Genomic DNA, 12,818 nt, shown 5'->3' on the forward strand with positions numbered 1-12,818 from the left:
ACCACTTTAAAGAATATAATGAAAATTAAAGTATTATATAAAAAAAATATGGGACAAATTAAAGCATGAAGTGCTAAGAGGAAAATTCATACATCTAAGTGCCTCAAAACACTCAAACAAGCAAACAAACAAACAAAAAACCTAGAGAGAGCATACACTAACGAGCACCTTGAAAGCACACCTAAAAACTCTAGAACAAAAAGAAGCAAATGCACTCAAAAGGTGTAGACTGCAGGAAATAATCAAACTCAGGACTAAAATCAACCTAGTAGAAACTGTAGAACTAGAGTTTTAAAAATGTTACTCATTGTCAGAGTCCAGATGTGCAGGGCCGGACGTGCCTGAGGGAGAGCCAGAGATAGGACTTGCTGGACCAGCTACCAGCCCCAAGGACACTGACCATCCGTAGCCACCCCCTCGCCTTCCTTCACTCCCCAGAAGTGAGTCATCCCCCTGAGTGAGATGAGCCACCCCACCTGCGCTGCTGAGCTGAGGACCCGGCAGCTGACAGTCAAAAAGATCTGACTGTGTTTAAAATCTTGGACTGACGATTGTGTTTGAAACCATGGAACTGTTTTCTTTGTTCGTTGAAGAGTTTTACTTGGTCCCCTTAGTGCTTAGTGAGTAAGAAACTTAATCTTATGGACCCCGCTCTAGTGGCGGTGTGTTGGTTGATAGCCAAAGTTAATTGTTAAAACAGTGTTTTATCTGTGCTTGTGCTCGCAGCCAGCTGAGATAAGCTAGAGAAAGATTTAAATTTTGCTTGGGAGTAAGGAATCTTAAAGGCAGAATTTCAGCCGGTTTGACAATTAGTGCGTAGCTGCCTAAAAGATCAGAAATGCTGTCAACAGGCTATAAAAAAAGGGACAGGCTGTGTTAGAAATGCTACGGGAAGAATGATCTAAAAAGACTGAGAGCGAGGTGGGAGAGGACTATAAGAAAAACATGAACACAAAAGGAATTTATGACATTTGCTCACAGAAGGAGAGCGCTCATTAAGAAAAGTTCTTTAAGGAAACCTGCCTTATCTGCTGTCCTTATTCCAAGGGAGGAGTTAGTCTCCAGCATTAAATTACTTTTCTTGTTGGTCATCATTAACATGGAGAGTGCCTTTGATCCTATTCCCACAGAAGCCAGTTCCTGCCCCTATGGTCAAAATGCCCCAGGTTGGGGGACAAAAAGAGGCCCTAAAATAGTTTCACAGAATCTACAACAAGCTGTAAAGAACTTTGTTTTGTTTTGCCAGTCAAAATTTAGAATTCAGGCTTTGGCGGTGGCCAAGGTCAGGATTAATCTTTTCTTTTCCATGGGCCTTTTAAACCCAGTGAGACAGTTTGGTAAAACTGCTGTTACTGAGGACCTGATAGCCCCAGGTGAACTGGTTACAATTCTTTTGTCAGCCACCTGGCATCTACCACCCAGGTTCTAACCATCTCTCCATCCTTTTGTTATTAGTTGTTACTAGAAGCCTAGTGTCATTTGGAGGCTGGTTCTCTTTTTTTTTTTTTTTCTTCTTCTTTTTTTTTTTTTTTTTTTTTTTTTTGGAGCAGGGGACCGAACCCCCAGGGCCTTGCGCTTGCTAGGCAAGCGCTCTACCACTGAGCTAAATCCCCAACCCCAAGGCTGGTTCTCTTGAGAGGCAAAGCCAAGGAGCTGACACTGAAGAGAGATACCCCTTGAGGGAAAATCTAAGCTTGTGCTTATTTGTACAATGGCCTTTTTGTTCCAAGAAAGGCCTCCGGGTTTAGCTGTGTGACTAAAAGCTGTTTGCCCTCTTCAGTAGACTTCTATTCTTAAGATTCTCTTGTTTTCTCACCATCCCATTTGAGATGCTTGTTAGTAACTGTTATAGGTCTTCTTTACCACCGAGGAAAGATGGAATCCTACTAGAGGCCAGAAAAAATGTTCCAGACACGGATAGAAGGCCCTCACTTCTGCCTGCTCTCTTCAGACGCCTGAAGGTAGGGAGTGCTCCAGGTCTGCCGCCAGGCTCCATGGGTGGGTCTCTAAGGGGCTGGAAAGTGCCCCACCAATCTGGCTAGGATAAGGAAAGGATATGAAGAGAAAGTTACAGAAATTTAAAGGGTTAAGTTAAGTTGCTGAGAGTTAGTATAAGTTACAGAGAAAGAGGTAAAAAGAGCAGGAAGCTAGGGAAGAGAAGAGATAGAAAGTTAAAAAGAGGAAGTTAGAGAGCTAAAGAGAGATAAAAGATGAGATAGGAACATATACTGGCCACAGTAGTTAGGGAACCTAGGAAGATAATACTTGGCAACAGAAGAGAATTCCTGGCTAAAGATCAGTGTGCCTAATGCAAAGAAAAAGGACACTGGGTCAGGGACTGCCCAAGAAAGAAAAAAGAGGGGCCACTGGAGAGCTTCTTGGTCCTAGAGTGCTGGCTATGTACAGAGATAGAAGGGAAGTGTGGATACAGGGACCCAATGCTCTGTGCTCCTATGCCCCCCCAGTGGGCCAATATCCAAAGACCTTGAGTGCAAGGGGCTACTGGCAACGAACAATACTTATGGACTGCCTGAAGAACAGTGGACCTTGACATAGGCCGGGTAACCCACCCACTAATTCATGTTCATCCCTGACTGCCCCTATCCCTTGCTCATGAGAAAACTGCTCTCCAAAATGGCTTGAGTGGGCTAAAATGGCTGGGTGAGGCCATGTGTATGCATATCTACAGACTGTGTATGTGGAGCTTCAGACCTGTCTCAGTGCACCAGTACCTGATGCTGGGAGATGAATGGCTTAGTGCTGTTCTGCCTGGAACACACCGTTCCTGCCAGCCGGGCACTAACAATTATCACCCAATCCATGACTTAAACTGTGATAGAGTGGCTGATGTTTTGCCTTTGAATAGAGTGTCCCAAAAGATGGGACCACTGGTTAGCTGCCATGGACTAGATTCTCCACCTGTTGGGGGCAATCTGGTCACCTTGCTGCCCAATCCGGACCTGGAGCCACTGCAACATGAGTGTCAAGCACTGACAGAAGCCCATGGGTGGAAGAAAGACCTCTGCGACTGACTGATTGACTCCTGCTGAAAGCTGAGGACCTTGTCCACAGACCAGAACAGTTCTCTTCATGAATGAAGGTCAGAGATAAGTGGGTGCTGCCATGGTGGACAACAAGATGTCATCTGGGATGGCTGAACTTCTACCGCCCCCCCCCAGCACATCAGCACTTCAGATGCCTTTACCATCTTTTGGATGCCCTGGTGAAGCCAACAACTGCAAGAGACAGCCTCGATAGTCATCAAGAAGATACTGGAAGAAATCTTCCCCAAGTCTGGAGTGCACAAGGTAATCTGGTCAGACAATGGCCCTACTTTCATTGCCAAGGTAAGCCAGGGTATGGCCAAGTACTTAGAGGTCGATTGGAAATTACATTGTATCTACAGACCTCAAAGTTCAGGACAAGTAGAGTAAATAAATAAAATTTTAAAAGAGACCCTGACCAAATTAAATTGACCATGGAGACTGGCGCAGACTGGGTGACACTCCTTCCCTCTTGCTCTCTTTAGAGCAAGAAATACCCCTTCCAGATTCAGCCTTACACACTTTGAGATCTTATATGGGGCCTCAGCCCCCCTGACTGTATTAGATGATGTTACTGAACCAACATGTCATAGTGCCATAGTAATAATGACTTGTGTGCCAGGCTAAAAGACCTACAGGTGATACAGATAGAAATCTGCTCACAGCTGACAGCAGCGATGCCCCGGCGACCCCTGAGACATCCCATCAGTTCCAGGTCAGAGACTGCAGCTACACTGAGCCCAGACACTCGAGCCTCACTGGAAAGGACTATACCTGGTGCTGCTTACCACCCTGACACGTGTCAATTCTCAGCCCTCACCTGTTGGGGCTGAGAGCTGGGACCTAGAGGGAGATTCAATCATGTTTGTCCTGGGTTCTATCAAGATAGGTGTGGGGATAGGCTTCATTTCCATTACATATGATGTAACATTACATACGTTAGTACTCCTAATACTTCTTGGGACTGTGCCTCAGGGATCACAGTCTGTATAAGCTTAGAAGTTCTAAAAGCTAGTCATGACCCTGGTGTATAGGCTTGGAAAGTGTCCAGATTAGAATCCTCATGTTAAGACAACAATACCAAGCTGTTATGCTAGATGAAGCTGAGTTCTCCATGTAGTTAAAAGATTAGAACTATTCACAAAAAAGAAGAAGGGAATGTAGAACTAGAGTTTTAAAAAGGTTACTCATTGTCAGAGTCCGGATGTGCAGGGCCGGACGTGCCTGAGGGAGAGCCAGAGATAGGACTTGCCAGACAAGCTACCAGCCCCAAGGACACTGACCATCCATAGCCACCCCCTCCCCTTCCTTCACTCCCCAGAAGTGAGTCATCCCCCTGAGTGAGATGAGCCACCCTACCCGCGCTGCTGAGCTGCTAGATAGCACGTACTCCTTGCTGATGTAATTTTGCGCCGAAAGTACTGTGCACCATTTGAAATGGCCAATCATGTGTAACCGCTCGAATGCCCCTAACCTCCCCTATAAAAACCCCCGAGTTTGGGAGCTCGGGGTCGATTCCTCTGTCTCCTGTGTGTGATACGTATCGACCCGGGATCCCGCTGATAGGGATCTCGTTAATAAAAGCTACCTCTTGCTGTTACATCAAGACCGGCTACTCGTGATTCCTGGGGGCACCTCACTTCGCAATCGGAGTGAGAGACGCGGCTCCCTGTTTACGGGTACGCTCTTTCAAAACAAAAATAACTATGCAAAGAATCAACCAAACAAGGAGCTGGCACTTTGAGAAAATCCAAAAATATAGATTAAACCCTTAGCCAAACTAACCAGAGGGCACAGTGTGACTACTCAAAATAACAAAATCATAAATGACAAGGAAGACATAGCAAAAGTATCTGAGGAAATTTAAAAAATCATCAGATCCTCCTACTGAAAGGTAGAAGTTTTAAGGTTGCGCCCCCCTAGACAAAAGTTTAGAGCAGAAGAAAGAAACTGGTCGGGCACTAGAACTGCAATTACACCAGCTGGCTTGACAACTTTCTTCCAGGATCTAACTGACCATAAAGTTGGATTGAAATCCTAAAGAACACTCTTGAGAAACAGAAGCTTCTCCCAGGAACTGGCAGACCATAAAGTTAAACAATCTTGAGAAACAGGAAGCTCCTCCTTGTGATTTTTCACTGGTATCCTCGACATTTTTCAATGATACCATTCCTATCCCCTTGGGTTGTGGTTTCATCCTTTAAATTCACCATTTCTTAGCTACTGGTGGTTGAACTCCTCTGCCCCTGCATGGGATATGAGTCTCGACTCCAGTGCACTGGTTCCTATCAATAAACCTAGTGTAAATTGCAGCAAGGATGGTTTTATGTGAGTTCTTGGGGAGTCATGTCATCCCAAGACTTGAGTAAGGGTCTCCCCTCTCTGGGGGCCTTCCACTACAAAAGCCTATCTTGAACAAAACTGGAAAATGTGGATGAAATGGACAATTTTCTAGGCAAATACCAGGTACCAAATTTAAACCAGGATCAGAAAAACCCTTTAAACAATCCCATAACTTCTTAAGAAATAGAAGCAGTTATCAAATGTCTCCCAAGGAAAAAAAAAAGCCTAGGATAAGATGGATTTAGTGCAGAAGTGCAGAATTATATCAGACCTTTATAAAGACCTAATACAAATGCTGTTAAATTATTCCACAAATTAGAAACAGAAGGAACACTAACCAATTCCTTCTATGAAGCCACAATTATTTTTATACCTAAACCACACAAAGACCCAACAAACGAAGAGAACTTCAGACCAATTTCCCTTATGAATATTTGTCAGAGCCTCCTGGGTCCCCTGCAGTGTTTTACCCCTTTATCAGACCCTTCTAGGTCCCTAGCAGGGTTTGACCCCTGCTGAGCACTGCTGATGCATATGGAAGCCTATTGTTCCTAACAAAGGAACAGTCTGGCCTGGTAAGACACACCTGGGCAATGGTCAATTCATTCCTTTCTTTTGTCTTTCCAGTCTTTTGTGTTTGGGATTTAGGCTGGTCTTCCTGGATTTCTCCCTAGTAAATTGGTGGCACATATTCGGTCTTTTGTTATCAAAGCCTTAAGCCTGGGTTTCCCACTGTGAATCCCAGATTTTTCCACCTGTTCATCTTGGTGTATATATTCGGAAAATAAATCCACAGAGTGGGCATTCTTTCTTAACATGAATAACCCATGTGTGTGTGTGTGTTTTTTTTAATCCCCCAGGCTTATGACTGGTTCTCGGGACCATGTCGGTGTGGGCATCAACAAATATTGATGCAAAAATAGTCAATAAAATTCTCTCAATCTGAATCCAAAAACACATCAAAATGATCATTCATTGTGATCAAGTAGTCTTCATCCCAGGGATGCAGTGAAGGTTTTGTATATGAAAATCCATATATGTCATCCACTATATAAACAAACTCAAAGGGGAAAAAATGTATGATCAACTCTTGAGATGCTTAGAAAGGCTCTGTCAAAGTTCTACAACACATCATTTTTAAAGTCTTAAAAAGATCGGAAATTCAAGGCTCATACTGAAACATAGTAAAAGCAATATACAGCAAAGTACTGGTCAACATCAAACTAAATGGAGACAAACTTGAAGCAATCCCACTAAAAACAGGGACTAGAAAAGGCTGCCCACTTTCCAAACTTATTCAATATAGTACTCTAAGCCCTCCAGAGCAATCAGAGAGCAAAAGGAGATCAAAGGGATACAAATTGGAAAAGAAGAAGTCAAAATATCACTATTTGCACATGATATGACAGTATACTCAAGTGACCCCAAAAGTTCCACCCCAGAACTAGCAAAGTGAATGGTTATAACATTAACTTAAACAAACCACTAGTCTTCTTCTACTCAAAGGATGAATAAGCTGAGAATGAAATATGGGGATATCCTTCCCAATAGTCACAAATAATGTAAAATATGTCAGTTTGACTCTAGTCTAGCAAGTGAGTGATCTATATGACAACAACTTCAAGTCTCTGAAGAAAGACATTTAAGAAGATCTCAGAAGATAGAAAGATCTCCCATGGTCATGGATTTTCAAGATTAATATTGTAAAAATGGCCATCTTGCCAAAGCAATCTACAGATTCAATGTAATCCCCATCAAAATTCTAACTCAATTCTTCATAGAGTTAGAAAGAGTAATTTGCAAATTCATTTGGAATCACAAAAAACCCAGGAGAGTGAAAATTATACTCAACAATAAAAGAACATCTGGGGAATCACCATCTCTGACCTCAGGCTGTATTATAGAGCAATAGTGATTAAACAAAAAACTGTCTGGTACTGGTACAGAGACAGGCAGGTAGATCAATGGTTTAGAACTGAAGACCCAGAAATGAAGCCACACACCTATGGTTACTTGGTCTTTCAAAAAGGAGCTAAAGCCACCCAATGGAAAAAGATAGCATTTTCAACAAATGGTGCTGGTTCAAACTGAAGGTCAGCATGTACCAGAATGCAAATTGATCCATTCTTATTGCTCTGTACAAAGCTCAAGACCAAGTGGATCAAGGACCTCCACATAATACTAGATACACTCAAACTAACAAAAGAAAAAGTGTGGAGATGCTGCAAATGCATGGGCACTGGAAAAAAATTCTGAACAGAAAAACAATGGCTTATACTCTAAGATCCAGAATTGACAGATGGGACTTCATAAAATTGCAAAGCTTTTGTAAGGCAAAGAATACTGTCATTAGGACAGAACAGCAACCAACAGGTTGGGAAAAGATCTTTACCAAACCTATATATAAACTATAGTGTTAGTACTCAGGAGGCCTAACTCCTCAACGCATGTTATAAATGGTGTATAGTGAGGCCAGAGAGATAGCTCAATAGGTAAAAGAACTGTATGCTATTCCAGAGGCCCTTAGTTCAATTTCCAGCAACTAGATAGTGTCTCATAAACATCTATAATGAGATCCGAATCCCTGTCCAGACCTGCAGACCTGTATAGAAGCAGAACAATATATACATTATAAATCTTAGAAAGTATTAGAGGCTATTATTGCAGTTTCAGTTTTTTAAATTCTTAGGAATCAGTAATTGTCTTTAAGTCATCGGAGAAGGATGGAGATTTGTTAGTACCATACCATGACTCTGTAATAGAATATTGACTAGCCTACTTGTGTGCAACTCTGGTAACCAAAGCTACTGTGAGCTCATGAGACAAGCCAGTCTCAGAACACAAAGTTCCATAGCAGTCTCCTCTTTCCTCTAGTTATTATCCTTTTATCTGTCTCCTCTTTGACAATTTTACTGTTTCTTGGGCATGTGTATCATGAGTTGAACATGCCACAGCATCTTCAATATGAATCTATAGTAAGTAACGTATGTCTATAAATACAAATATTAAGAAGCAGTTTCATGGGGACAAGTTCTTCATATAGTAGAACAGCATAGTTTTAATTTATTAATATTAAAATATATCTTGGTTTAGTTTTCAGGAGATTTCTCATACTTTTGTAATATTTTCTTTGTCCTGTTTGCAGGTTGGCAGGTTCTAACTTCGTAGTTTTTACCAGCATGCAATAGTACCTACTCCTATTTTTCCAGTAGTGTTCCTAGGTCTTCTAAACTCTTTTTCTACAAATTCAAAGTCCCTAATTTTTTGTTTTACATAGCTTATCTATAATCACTATGTTTTTGAAATTTATTTTATAGTTTCAATTTGTCTTTTTCAGATTAACCATCTATTTTGAGTAACTTAATTTAGGTCTAGTGTTTCTAAGTACACTGTGTATTTAATTCAATTACTTCTCTCAGATTCTCATGCTATTTACCTTATTACTATGTACCATCGTAATGTCTTTATCACTTCAACAGTTTTGTTACTTTGGAACACTATCATACTCAGCTTGAGCTTGAGATTCAGAGTCAATAGTAGATGGTAGTTGTCAGTTCAGGCGTTCTCTCTGTTTCTTGAAGATTCTCATACTTTTCTCTTTTCCTTTCTGACCAAAGAGACAAAATTCAGACTTTTATTTTTTTAAATTACATCATCAATGATTTGATCATTATTAATAGTTTTTTAAGACTTTTAAGTTTACATAAATTCTAAAAATCTTGGATCAATAGTCCCAAACCTTTTTTCCTTAGAGCAGAAGATATACATAAAGCGATAGCACATTTCCTCATAGCTTTATACAACCTGTTTTTCACAGGTAGCTGGGCATGATTCTTGTGATTTCCTGGTGCACCATTTAGTAAATAGTTTCATGTAATAACTAAAAATGACAACCTACTAAAATTAAAATAATTCCTAGAAATGTTTTAAATTTAACTTAGGTAAAGCTGTTAGTTCTTTCTAGGCATTGTAATCTCCAATTAGTCAAATAGGAAAAAAATACTAACATTTTTATATGCTTCTATATCATATTAAAATTTTGTAATCTTTATTTCCACATTTGATCAATCCCATAGCTCCATGCACTCACCATCTAATATTATTTATTCCCAAATCACATACACATTCCTATTTTTCTATCTGTACCTTTTCTTCTTGAGATTAATTTCTTCATCCTTGAAGTCCCCAGGTTCACCCTTAGTTAATTAATTTAACAGTCATTGAATCAAAAAATGCATGTGTCTCTTCATGATTCCAAATTCAAATCTTGCAGGGCATTATTTCTACAAAGGACCACATAAGCTTTTGTGGTCTCTTTGGTTATGTTGTCTAGATACTTTCCCATGGCCTTAAAGACCAAGCAGAATGCCTGTTGCTCATCTCCCCAGCTTCATGATCGTCTCCATTTCTAGTTCCTGAGAACAACATATTTCATTTATTATGGTGTGATAAGCTCCATCAGTGATAAGAAATAGTATATTTCCCAGAAAAAAGATTGAAAGTAAAGTAGTAAAGAGAGCAGATCAACTTCAGGGCAACAGCATCAACACATGTGGGGATCATGTGATTCAGGAGCTTAGTGATGCTTCATGGGCAGAAACTGTGTCACCCCTCCTCTTACGCAGCCATAACACTCCACGTAATCCCAGAAGCAATGACCATTGCAGTTGCCTTCTCTGTATGATTTCTATCTTGGCACACATCTTTCCATTTTAAACCATTTTCATAGTAGCAGAAGTCACTTGCTGTAACAATTCTTCCCAGAAAAATTCTCACTGAGGACAGAGTCTGACTCCATGGTGCTTCCCAGCTTTAGACAGTTTATATCTTAGGGTCCAGAAAGTCAGTTTTTCGGCAGTGCTTGGAGAATTGTAAGTGTTTACTGATACCAGTGATAGAGGAGAGTACAGCTTGTAGATGATAGACTAGAAAGTCCCCCTATTGTCATGTGGGCTTTTGAATATAGCCATTCATAAACAATGGTCTATCTGCTATGATTCTCCATATATTAGAAGTTATGTGTACAAATCACTCTGCTCAAGCCATTCTTGTGGTATTTTCTAAAATCAACATAATCATTTCCTCACTGTAGTGACTATTAGTCACAAACTAATCTCTTATTAGAGATTATAAAAATATATTTATCTCCTTTGTGTTCATGTGTGTGTTCCTGTGTGTATGTATGTATGTATGTGTAGCACATATGATTTGATTCTGTAAGAGGCAAAATGTGGACAACAGATCTGTTGCAGCTACATTCACAGCCATTAGAGAATCACCTGATGTGAGTATCTGGAACTGAAGCAAATCCTCCGAAACATAGAACGGTGTTAATTTTGATCCGTCATAGCGAAAGATACTCTTGATTTGCATATTCAAAGTGTGTAGAACCACTCCATATGTAACTAAGAAAATTCCTAGGGCTTTTGCCCTGACTACATAAACTGGAGAAAATGATTTCACTATAAGTATTCATCTCTGTCAGTTGTGATCAACGGGAGATCACCCATACTGTGATAGACTGTGCACTTAAGCTTGGATTAGAAATAATTTATGCAAATTTCCTTAACATGATGTATTTTCCTTTTTACTGCCTTTATTATTTTTCACTGGTTTACAGATTTAGTTTTGTGTTATCTGTTTCTGCCATAATGAAAACTGCCATTTTTCAAGAATCATCAATCTTTATTTACTGAATAAATAATTTTTTAAATGTGTAGCACTGAGTAATTTGTTACAAATGAAGTTAAATCAAGACCGAAATTTCTGAACAAAGTAGGAGGTAGCAGCAAAATCAAACTTAAAACCCATAATTTTATTTTATTCTGAACATGTGTGCTATAGAGGACTGTACACACCAGCTGAAAGAATATTTTTATGATATTTATTTTTAGCTGGAAATACTTTTATAGAGTTATTTCTTTATATATTTATTTATTTTTTATTTAATATCATGTGGATGTTGTTGGTAGACACCCATACCAGCTGTTGTCTGTTAGTACAGGGCACAGCTGTTGTCCACCCCCGAAGGACGCAGTGCGCATGCGCAAGGGAGTGTTCCAAGTCTTTGCCCACCCCGGGGCAGGCCAATGAGATCAAGGCTATGCGGCCAATCAGGAAGGAACACGTTGCTTTGGGGGATATAAAGCTAACACTCTCTGTGGCCGCAGGGTCATTCCTCTTTTTTTTTTTTTTTTTTATTAACTTGAGTATTTCTTATATACATTTCAAGTGTTATTCCCTTTCCCGGTTTCCGGGCAAACATCCCCCTCCCCCCTCCCCTTCCTTATGGGTGTTCCCCTCCCAACCCTCCCCCCATTGCCGCCCTCTCCCCATAGTCTAGTTCACTGGGGGTTCAGACTTAGCAGGACCCAGGGCTTCCCCTTCCACTGGTGCTCTTACTAGGATATTCATTGCTACCTATGGGGTCAGAGTCCAGGGTCAGTCCATGTATAGTCTTTAGGTAGTGGCTTAGTCCCTGGAAGCTCTGGTTGCTTGGCATTGTTGTACTTTTGGGGTCTCGAGCCCCTTCAAGCTCTTCCAGTTCTTTCTCTGATTCCTTCAATAGGGGACCTATTCTCAGTTCAGTGGTTTGTTGCTGGCATTCGCCTCTGTATTTGCTGTATTCTGGCTGTGTCTCTCAGGAGCGATCTACATCCGGCTCCTGTCGGTCTGCACTTCTTTGCTTCATCCATCTTGTCTAATTGGGTGGCTTATATGTATGGGCCACATGTGGGGCAGGCTCTAAATGGGTGTTCCTTAAGTCTCTGTTTTAATCTTTGCCTCTCCCTTCCCTGCCAAGGGTATTCTTTTTCCTCATTTAAAGAAGGAGTGAAGCATTCACATTTTGATCATCCGTCTTGAGTTTCGTTTGTTCTAGGGATCTAGGGTAATTCAAGCATTTGGGCTAATAGCCACTTATCAATGAGTGCATACCATGTATGTCTTTCTGTGATTGGGTTAGCTCACTCAGGATGATATTTTCCAGTTCCAACCATTTGCCTACGAATTTCATAAACTCGTTGTTTTTGATAGCTGAGTAATATTCCATTGTGTAGATGTACCACATTTCCTCTTCAAGATGCAATAAACGCTTTGCTGCAGAAGGATCCTGGTGTCCGAGTGCATTCTTGCTGGAGAAACAATAGCTCTGGACAGGATGTGTGTACCTGTGTGTCTATATGTTCGCAATGTGAATTTAGCATTCAATAGATGTTCAAAGACAGGCAAGGTTTTGAGCATCTGAGTCCACACTTTTTAAACAAACCCAGACTACTTTTTTTTAGGCAGATTAAATATGTTAACCATTCAACATATATCAGTGAGATTTAGAAACAAGAATATTTTTATAACAAATATGTATTATATGTTTTCGTCTTTTTTTTTATTAACTTGAGTATTTCTTATTTACATTTCAAGTGTTATTCCCTT

This window comes from Rattus norvegicus, chromosome 13 (assembly GCF_021556685.1).
Source record: "Rattus norvegicus strain SHRSP/BbbUtx chromosome 13, alternate assembly SHRSP_T2T, whole genome shotgun sequence".
NCBI lineage: Eukaryota > Metazoa > Chordata > Mammalia > Rodentia > Muridae > Rattus > Rattus norvegicus.